Source organism: Phyllostomus discolor, chromosome 1 (genome assembly GCF_004126475.2).
Source record: "Phyllostomus discolor isolate MPI-MPIP mPhyDis1 chromosome 1, mPhyDis1.pri.v3, whole genome shotgun sequence".
In the NCBI taxonomy this organism is placed as follows: Eukaryota; Metazoa; Chordata; class Mammalia; order Chiroptera; family Phyllostomidae; genus Phyllostomus; species Phyllostomus discolor.
In genome coordinates this window covers 144,651,543-144,663,335 of record NC_040903.2, presented here as the reverse complement: position 1 = coordinate 144,663,335, position 11,793 = coordinate 144,651,543, and positions in this window count along the sequence as shown.

The following is an 11,793-nucleotide window of genomic DNA, read 5'->3' as shown; positions in this document are numbered from 1 at the left end:
CACAAGTGCACATGTGCACACACATACAAATTATATGCTGATTTCAAATATATTGTACACCGGCATCAAAAATCGCAAATAAAATACTAATAAATCAAATTCAGTGTTTAAATGGTATACAAATCAAGTAATTTAAAAAGGATTCAATTTATATAATAAAGGAAAAATATGACCATTTCCATAGGTGAAAAATAAGTACATGATAAATTTTAAACACTTTGTAAGTTAGCAATAGAAGTAAGATGCAGCAATTAATAACATAAGTTGGTCCTAAGGATAGACAAGTAGAACAATGAATATAACAGAGATACAAGAAATAGATCCATATGGGAACTGAAGAAAAAGGTGGAACTACCAAACAGATGGGAGGAAAGAAAAATAAGCCCTTTTCAGTAGGTGCTGGGTCAATTGAATATCTTCCGTCTCCCTCATGTCATAACAATACTTCATTTGAGATGTATTGTATAGAAATATAAAAAGCAAAATTCTAAGATTTCAGAAAGTAATAGTAGTGGTATATGAGAGGGAACACAAAAAATCCTAGAATTTATTTATAAAACATTGTGTATTTGTCTTACTGCTTAAATTTCACTCACCTTCAAAATACTCTCCATTGGATGCAATACACCTCTTGGGACACTTTCCACTGCTCAAAACAGTTTTTGAACTCATCGACGTTAATGCCTTAATATAGTGCTTCTGCTGCTCTTTGTTTCAACTCTTCCAATTGGCAAAACATTATGTTTTGAAGAGTTTTTTCATCCAGAGTAATAAAAAAAAGGCTCTCAGGGCAAGATCAATTGAATAGGATGGGTGGGGAACAGGAGTCATGACCTTTTTGGTCAAAAACTGCTGAACACTCAGCTTGTGGTGCACTCAAAGTACATATTTAAATAGAATGAAAAGGCAAGCCATAAATGGAGAAATACTTTTCAATAGGATTAACTAGCAAAAAAGCTAGTTATCCATGTGGAAGTAATGGACTAAGAGCAGGTAAGTATAGTTCATCCCTTCACTCTTCTGCCTGACGCCTGATGTAGTGTGACTGCAAACATCCTCCTGGTGGACATTCCAATGCAATTATTAGAAGGAATATAAATGAGAGGCTTTTAGAGGCTGCTGTGAACTTACTCTGCTATGATACTTTAGAATTGTTGACTGTAATGAAGCCTGATATTTAAGAATTTATGTAATAATTCTTGCAAATAGTGTTTTGCAAGGCATGAAGCTGTCATGAAGAATGGAATTCATCATACATCCCATCTATCTAAGTATCAAGAGAGATATAAGAATTAAAAAATCCCCAAACTAAATAATAATGTCATGTGCTAAGATTCCTCACCTTATGGTCACCATTCACATACATGTAGAAAAAAATAAAGGAAAATTCCTAAATCTAATAAATAACTATAAAATAAAACCTCACAATAAACATGATACTGAGCAGAGAAACTAGAATATATGTATTAAGCAATCACTAGTGGTTAAATAATTGCATACCTATACTACATAGTACTGTTCAGCTATTAAAGAAAAATAAGGTATATCTGCATGTAATGATTTGAAAATATATTTAAGTAGACTATTCAAGTGGAAAAAGTCACAGAAGAATATAATATAAAATAAATTTTCTTTGAAAATGAAAATTTCTTTAAAAAGCATCACTGAATGTGAACACCCATTCTCCCTTGATCTCTAAATCTAGCTCTTTTATCTCCTTTTGCTCTCATTCAGCTCAGTAGGGGTGGGGTCATGACAGGTAATAACCTTGTCTTATAGGGATTGTAAATATCTCGTCTTCACCAGAACTGAAGAAAATAGACTCCACATTCCTATTGCTAAATCAAGAAGTTCCAATTTGAATAGAGCACAGAGGCTCTTCTAAGAGAAACAAATAAATGAAAAAGAGGATAATGAGACTTTTGATGTGAAGGAATAAAGAGAAACTTGAAGGAAAGCCAAGGAATGCTGAAGTGTCAGAAAGGAGGCAGATATGCAATGCGAAGGCCCTTGATGAAAAAAGGGATTAAGAAGGAAAGTGGTAGGAGGGGGCTGCTGCTAAGGACACAGTTTAAGTGCCCAAGAGCCAGAGTAGGTCATGGCCTTCCCCACCCTCTAGCCCCACCTCCAGGAGAATCTCCAGAATGCTGAATAACAACTCATGAAGCCTGTGCCACATAAATTTCCAGACTTCATGCAAGTTACCATGCTGCAGCCAGAGCCCCTTCAGTCCACAGCCCAGTTTGAATATACCTTGCAGTGCCTTCAGAAAGCTCAGGGTCAGATAATGTCCTGGGCACTTAGGATGGTTAGGAGTTTCTCTAGCAACCATTCACCCAGAAGGGCAGGTGGAGTGGACACCTGACTTGAGTGCATTAAAAGGTCATGAGTCATCCTCCTCAGCACTGCTACAGTTTACAGTGTTGCTGAAAAATTTTCCCAGAAAATGAAAAAAGACACAAACTTATTTTTGGACAAACATGATATATTTTGTTAATAAAATAAAAGGAAATCCAGGTGGTGGCATGTCAGAGATATAGGGGTTATCGTTATGGATGATTTGTATTTGCTTCACAGTGCTTTTCTGTATTTTACAAATGTTCTGCAATGTCAGTGTATTTCTTCTATAATCAGAAAAACACTATTTGCAAAGAATAAGCAGAATTCAATTTCCTTTAGCTTAAAAAGAAGAGAAACTCACATCACAATTCTATACAGGAATACTTCCCCAAACACATGTGAATGAGAACACCTCAGTAATGTCTACTGCAAATGTGTTCCCAAGTTGATTAGTTACATTCTGGAAAGAACATAAATTTAGTACAAATATTTAAAGAAAATAGAAGTCCATAGAATGGATAAAGGGAATAAGCAATGGATCCTTAGGTGGAAAACACTAATCGGATATGCTTACTAGGAGGGGAGGGTCTCAATGGATTTAGAATTTAGGGTACTGGGGAGATGTTTTGCTTTTTAAAAAAAATTTATTGTTGTTCCAGTACAGTTGTCTGATGCTTTTTGTTTTAACCAAGTCATGATGTACCAGGAAAGAAAACTCTTCAACATCTGCATTTCACCCAAATATACCCTGTGAATTAACAGAGACCCACGGTTTATCAGAAACACTGATTTCTAAATATATGGTCCAAAATAATGAGCTCAATAGTGAACCTTCAAAGGAGGTTTTGGAAAGCTCTCTTCCCACCTTTTCCCTCATTCCAACTCCCACAGTGCTTCAGCCCTTCACTCACAGTGCAGGTTCCAGCTTACACCGACTGACTTCCCAGTGTACTGCTCCTCTCTGCCAGCACTGAGCCATGGACCCAGTTAGAGCTGTGAGAAATGTGTCCTTCAAGGGTGAGACAATTTCAGAAGCTTCTATCAACATTAATAAGACAATTGGACCCAAACTTTCAGCTTTCCTGCACCTGCTCACAAGATGGCAGTGCTCTTGTTCATATCACTCCACTGAGTGCTTGAGTGGGAGGGACTTGAGTTTGAATGAGAACCCAATGAAACGTGGTTTCCTGGTTGGCTGAAGAGCCAAATTACCCTTTCTGGGAGTTTGTGTGTCTGTGTGTGTATTTGTGCACATGCTGAGGAAACACAAGAGTGTTGGTTTAAAAAAGAAGAAAAGCTTGAGGCAGTGAATCCCACTTTACCCAGGGAAAAAAAAATCCCAAGAACTGAAGGATGGAGAAGTGGCCACAAGCTTCACTGGTGATCTTATGGCTTCAGCTGAGCTGTGAGTAGCTCCACTACAAAGGGTCAGAGACAACCAGGAAACTGAGGATTGTTGCTCAGAACATTCAGAGGGAAAAGGACTCATTCTGACTTATCTGAGATCACTTATGGTTTTAATGAAGAATAATCATGATCTCTGAGAAGACTTGACCTGATATCACTTTCTCTGGCTAACTTTTATGTGCTGCTTTTTCCTAAACAGGGGTGTACAGTGATGACAAGGTGATGCAGAGCCCCCCATCTCTGCTTGTCCACGAGGGAGAAAATGCAACTCTCAGCTGCCATTATGAGGTGACTACCTTCCAAAGCCTACTGTGGTATAAACAGGAAGACAAACTTCCCATACTTCTGTTTAGGCTAATTACAAGTGACATTGACAATGGAAGAATAAGAGGCACCTTAGATAAGAAAGAACGTCTCAGCACCCTGCACATCACAGCCACCCATTCTGGGGACTCAGCCACTTACCTCTGTGCAGTGCCAGCACAGTGCTCTGCAGTCACCTGCAGCCTGTACATAAAAGCTACAGCTGAGGATCCTGCCACTGTTAGATGGAGAACTTCCTAAAATGGGTGTGCCCTCAAAAATAAGCTGTAAAGAAAAGATACTCTTGTTCAATATCCTCATGCCCCTTTTGACAATTACTTGTGCAGTTTACTGAGTCCTAACTCAAACTGAGTAATGCCACTGCATTCACCACCTTTTCTGTGCTTTTCTATGGGACTCAGCACAGCTAAGTTTGTAGAGGGTCACCCATGTGATGCCAACTCCATTACCAGCCATGATGGGGTATGGAAAGCCCTTTTACCAGGATTGTACCAGCACCTGGTATGTGCACCACCCAACTTGGACTCACCTGACAGCATGGAGGCATGAAAAGTCCTGTTTATTTTTGGTTTTATCTTCCCACCTAGAATAGACACATATAAGTAGACTTATGCCTGTAACTTTTATTGCTGGACCTATTAGCCAGGGATGGGGGGCACAAAAGGAAGATATCATTACTTGATTCAAACAAAAGTTTGTCTTCCCCACTTGCAGTATTCTTCCTCTCATCCTTTTAGGCTCATTGTCTCCTCTAGGTGCCTCATGAGAGTGGTGGCATAATTTTCTCAAGATCTTACACACAATTTAAGCACCTATTACTTGAGTAGTCTCCTAAAAGAAAGGGATTAGCTAAGGTAAGTTATGCAAACCTAAAACATAATTGACTTAGTTATCTTATAGTATATTCTTTCAGTTACATATATATTCATATATGTTGTATATCATCACACTGAATTTTCAAAATAACTCTGATGGATCATTGTTCTTGTTCTCAATTAATAGATTAGAAAATGCAAACTCAGAAAGATTAAGATTCCCCTCACCCCAGACAAATACCTAATAAAATGTACCACCCTGTATGGCACCCAGCTCAGAAATTGGTAATTGCTGCTCTGGAGAAGTTATGCGCTGCCTATGAGTGACCCTTGATCACTAAAAGTGATCAGGGAACACATGTTACTGGGGCCTTGGTACAACAGTGGGCTCAAGACCTGCAGATGGACTGGAAATTACATGTGACCTATCACCCCCACACGGCTGGAATGATTGAACATTACAATGGTCTCTTAAAGCAGAGCCTGCCAGCTGCAGCTGCCACCCCTATGCTGAGGAGCTGGATGAAACACTTATAGACTGTACTCTGGACTCTAAATAAGAGGAGTTAGAGGGGGTCCCAACTCCAGTGGAGCCTTGCTCCACCGACTGCCACTCTAATTCAGTTACAGGTACAGACTAAAGATGCTTTGCTGAAACCAGCCATAGGAGAACAAGAAAATATCCTCTTGCCTGCATCCGAGGGCCTGGAGCAAGGGCAAACAGTCATGTGTATGTGGCCTTAGGAAATAAAAGCTCCCCACATGCACTGGATGGCTCTTGTTGCCCCTTGGGTACAAGGGTTGGAGAGAAACTTGCAAATAGTGCCCTCAGTGATTGGGACATGGCTCCTAATATTCCAAGTAATGTACCCAAGGCCAGCAAACCACTATATGCTTCTCCATGGCACCTTTGTGATGTCCTTATGGCCCATCATGAGTTCTCCCCATTGTTGCAAGTAGATGCTGAACGCCTAGTTGAGGCATGAAAGGTACAGTATTTACACCCTAGCAGGCCCCCTCTGCCAGCCACTGTCTTATCAACTGACCAGGAAACTTGCTTGTTTATTGCCTGAGGGTCATAATTTACCATTGTTAATGCCTATAACAGCTTTGTCATTTCATCTCTAGGGTGTAAAGTAACACTATAGTGCACCGGGTACATACCTATGCCTCAGTAGTTAACCAGTCAGTGTGCTGTGTCTGCACTGAACTGCCCTTGAGCACATCCATGTTTGCCAGCCTCACATGGTGCATTCTTCCAGCTTCTGTCTCAAATTGGAGTTGGTTACAGCACCAGTGAAACAGTGCACATCCCTTGTGGGATGCAAGCTGGACCAGCATCTGCACTGGTGCAAAGCAGTGGTGTGACCAGCCCTGGCCATTGGTCAGCTACACCATGTGGGGTTGCTCAGGATTAGCTCACTGCTGGGACCATGGGGTTGGCAGGGCCAGCCTCCCTCAGTGTTAAGAGCCTTAAGGAAGAGGCCAGGGTGGACTGGACTCCTATAGGTCTGAATCAGACTCATACTCTAAAGCACCTTTGGGAAGCACAGAATAATGTGTGGGTTGCAGTTCCAACTGGGGCCCTCTGGGTGTGTGACTCACGTGGGTGGCCTTACTTGTACAGGAAGTGGACTGGCCATTGTACCTAAGGGTGGCCTTATTTGTTGCTTGCTGTTGCAGCATCTACAGCCACTGTGGTACCTAGGTGCAGGACTCTGCCCTTCTCACCAAGGGACCTTCACAGAAGACATCCTTGCTTAGATTGTATGGTGAGGAACCCCGATGGGGTGGATAGTGGGGTAAATAAGTAAGTCAGGCTCCCTCACCTGGATATTGGGCAACTAAGAGAAGCAGTACTCCCATAACCTTGAAAACGGGCCCGCATGTGCAGAAACACATTTTGTTACATGTTATTTTGGCACCTTACCAGCTTTGTGTGCATTTAGTATATAAAAGGGTTGGGACTTACTGCTGGTGTGACACATGGCATGTATGGATCACCCCACCCTTGAATAAGGCATGTCAGACACCCTGACAACTCCGCAGATACTCGTCCATCTGCCCAAATCCCGTGTGAACTTGTCCAGCCTTGAAGAGTCACAACACACTATAAAATTCAGGTTTTCATCCTAAGTCTTTTAACCTTGGACAATATCAATTTCTATGCAAATAATAAATAATTAATAATTTCTATACAATTAATAATTAGGCTTACATTTTTTCATTTTCAGATTCTAAAGGTTATTAATTTTTCTTGTTTTTAAGCGCATATCACCCTATTTCCTACTCTAAAGGTATTCCCTGAAAATTTTGTCACACAAAACTCCTTCATTTTGAAGATTGTAAGGACAAACATAAGTTGAAAATGAGAAAAAATAAATTTTAATTCTTTCTGGTATAAAAGGAGAAAGACACATTCCCTCTCCCTTTTTTCAGAGTATTTATGTTAGAAAACCTGTGACCATAAATTCTTTCTCTGTCCTTTTGATATGTATGTAAATCTTTTAGAAAGGTAAAGAAGCCTCTTGCCAGGTTTACAATCCAGCAATTTTTTTCTCAAGCACCTAGGAGCTGTCTCTTTGATATGCAATCAAGAATATATACAAGGTTTCTGTGGGTAGTAGGAGCCTAAATTCACCTGACACCTTGTCCAAGTTGCAGATTAGCCACCCTTCATAAACACAGGAGAATTTTTCCCTTCAAGTAAAGGCAGTTCACAAACACAGGTAAAGACCCCAATTACCAGGAGATTGAGGAGGACCCATGACTAATGGTTCTGTCAAGTCCCCTTATCTGAGGACTGGTTATAAATTTATCTGGATGTAATGTATATAATGTGTTGTATCTTTTGGCTACATAAACGAGGAAAATTTCTTGCTGTCTTTGCAATCATTTTAACAGATTACCTGTGATGTGCATTATATTTTGGTTTAATGCACATTCAACAGTAAACCTATATTTCTTCCTTTTCTTGTTTTGTGAAGAGGAGTTCTGGATTGGCAAGAGATTTTCTTTTTATTTCCCCAGGAGATCGCCCAGTGTCTTTCCATAATCACTGTTCTTACTGCTCTCTTTCACTAGAAAGTGACATGATGCTGTGAGAAGAGCAAGTTTCTATGGCTCTGCCACTTCCTGGGCCTGTAACCTTGGCCATTTCATATTAACTTTGCGACCATCATTTTCCTTATGAGTACTTTGGAAGTAAGCACAATACTTACTCTGCAGCATCACTGTGAGGATTAACAATGTTTTGTGAGTTGCCTAGACCAATGGATTAAAGAATTGAACACTTAAAAGTAGGAAGCACAGCAGTGATCAGGCACCCTGAAACCTTCATTTGTGTCCTGATATATGTTGTATACAGGGAATATGTAAATGACGCAGTTAGCTTTCAGGGAACTCACTCTCTGTCCTCTAACTCCCATGCTGTCATTCTCCAGGGCCAGTAACTGAAGAATTTTCTGACTTACAACTTCCATTCAGGGTAAAAATATCTTAGGGCAACTTGGAGCACCCATGCTCCTGAAGCATTCTAAAATGAATGGAAACTTGCTGTTGGTGGCTAAGGCCACCCTCTAAAGCCCTGGGTTGGGCAGCTGCATTGCTGTATAGGAAGTGGTGTCTGCACGGGGAGCTCATTCACCAAGTGACACTCTAACCTGAGAAAAGATTCTTCAGGCTTTCAAGATTAATTGCTGTATGAAGAATAAAAATCTCTGACATAGGAAGAGGGCTAATAATTTAGGCTATGACAGAGAAGTGGGAGCAAGAGAACAAGCAGTCCAGAAAATTGTTAACACACACGATCCTGATTTCTGATCACCAACTCTCCTTTCTCATTGCCAAGAGTCAAAATGAAGCCTGAAATTAAAGCAACAGAATTTGTTTTATTTTTCTGTACTTTTGCAGTTTTATGAATCTATATTTCTTAATATTAGAAAATAATATGAGCTTTTATTTTAATTTTTCCAGAAATACTTCCCAGCCTCTGATTATTGTTCTTCTCTAAATTGTGCCAATATCTCATATAAGATCAGAAACTCAAAGTTAAGAAAAATAAAAGCCAAAGTATATGTGGAAAGAAGGGGTGGATAAATAATAGGTAAAAGAAAATGGCAGAGGGTTGTTTGAACTGAAATTATTGTCTATATGAGTTTCCCAGAAGCAGCATTAACACTGGGGCCAGATCATTTCTCTGCGGGGAGATTCTTTTCTGTGTGTCCTGGGGTATTTAACAACATCCCTGGCTTCTGCTCCCTGGATGCCAGTGGCGCCGCCTGCTTTATCTAGAGTAAGAATCAAAAATGTCTCCAGACACTCACTGTCTGATGTCCCCTGGGTGACAATAGACCCTGGATGAAAAACAGTGGTCTACATGTTAAATTGATAGAGTAGAAAATCTTTGATTAGATAGATGATAGACTAGATAATTAAACAGAGAGTTAATACTATATTTATATCCTAACATTCACTTCTTCAGTTTCGTATATATATAAATATGAAATATATGTGAAAGAAACTGATGAAGTAAATATTTTTCTTTCTACTACTATAACACAGTTTTTATTTCTATAGTGTTTATGTGATCCCTGACTATTATTGTATTATTTGATTTTAACAATTTCAACTTATATGATACATGAGATTTAAAAATGAAATTTCATTATATATGTATTATTTATATACACAGTTGTATTATATACAATGCATGTATAATATCTATATTTGTAGTATATAAATATGCACTAAATATATTTGTCGTAAACCCTAAAAAATAATCATTCCATTACCCCCAACACAATTCACACACAACACACACCACAGTGTGTAGAAGGTGAACTAAGCCACAGGAAGGTGGAGCTTCCCACTACAAAGCTGAGCAACAGAGCTGTAGAGTGGCTGTACAGAATCTATCCTCATTAAATTGATGGGTTACAGGAACAAAATTAGGTCCACATTCAAGATGTCATTTGCACTAATATTTAAAGGGATTCGACATCAAGGTATGTCCCTACAACATAAGAGGATGGATTCATAAAAGCACAAATGGGAGTCTTGCTGGTCCTCCTGTGGATACAGACTTGCTGTGAGTTAAGAACATTCCAGAGGGGTCTTGCAAGAATGTCACAGCTGAATTTGGAAAGGAGCAAGGGAGGACAAGAACAATGGAGGAAGGAAGAGAACACTAGTCTCTTGGACTGTGTCCTTTCCATAGGAGTGGAAACTAGAGAAAATTTTCCTACACTTGGAAACACTTACTGTCATGTTGCAGTGACCCTCAGCTGTGCCTAATTTTCTTCCTCAACCAGGGTAAGATTGCAGATGAAGGTGGAGCAGTGCCCTGGGGTCCTGATCCTCCAAGAAGGGAGAGATCATTTCTCACATGCTCTTTTTAAAAAACTTATTTTGGAAAGACAGGAAGCAGGGGGAGACAGAGAGAGAGAAGATCAATTTGTTCTTTATGCATTCATTGGATGATTCATATCCTTCTTTTATGTGCCCTGACTAGAGACTGAACCCACAACCTCGACATATGGTGATGATGCTATAACCAACTGAGCAACCCAGCCAGGACTCACTTGCATTTCTCCTATCTCTAAATCAATGTGCAGTGATTTCAACAAAATCCTGGAGGACTTCTTATAGTTTCTGAAGTGCAGCAAAAGGAAGATGAAACTCCACAGTCAATATCAACAAACACAGCCGCCTCTACATCAGAGATTCTCATCCTGGGGACTCAGCCACTTACTTCATGTGCTGTGCATGTGCAGTAGACTCCAGACACCTAGCTGCCTGTATTGAAAACTATAGCTGAGGACCAAACCCAAACCTCAGAGTGGGAACAGGGGCTCAATGTGATTAGAATTGCATTCCTATTGCCTTGCATCTCCTGATCCATGCAGAAAGCACTTCTAAATGAGTTACAACTTGACCCTACAATACAAGCTCATACATGGTCCATCCAGAGGTCTCTGTGGGATAGCACTATTAGGTAAAATCTAGAGATTGATCAATTCTCCCATACCTGGTTCTGTCTTTGTGGAAATGAGTGAAGAACAAACTCAATGTAAAGCAGAGTTCTCAGCCCCTTCCTCTCTAAGAGCAAAAAAGCACACATCTTACCTTTACTATTTTGTATGTTTTTAAAGATTACATTGCAACAGACAAAAACCTAGGAAAAGCTCCATGATTCTTTTTCTAATATAGTTAAGAGGGGAAGAAAAGGAGATAAAAACTGAAAGTCCACTGTAAGTATGAAGGGCTGGCAGAGCTTTCTTTATCCCAGACCAGAGACTCAGCCACCTGACCACTGTATTGTGGAGGAACCATGCTTCCCAGGCACCTGAAGCCTCAACCCAGACATGTGGCTGCAGTCCCAACACCCAGCAACAAGGCAGAGATGTCGGCACATTCTCACTCACATCTAACGTGGTGCTTTAAGTGCACACATGGGAATCAAAGCAATGTCTCTTTCAAAATACTTGGAAATACTGGTAAATTATCATCTACTCACTATACCTATCCTAACCAAAACCATTGCTAACATATGAATCCCCAAGTCAAGGAATCCATGAGTCCACAATTCCACTACAGGATTCCTCAAACCCAGTTATAAGGCTCTGTATTAAAATGGATGTTTTCATCCAGAACGTGGTTTACTTCTTACTCTGTAATATACTCATAGATGAAAGGAAATCATAAAGTCAAACCATACAGTCTCAAAGAAAGATCCATGGTATGCCTCATAATCCTTCACTTACTATTTGGTTCCAACCCCTTCCAGGGCATTTGATTGTTCATTTTGTTTATATTCAGATGTATGTATTTATATAACTTCCCTCTTTGCTACGTTTAGTAATGTCATTGGAAAATGCTAACCTCCTGTTATGAGTGTCCCTATATC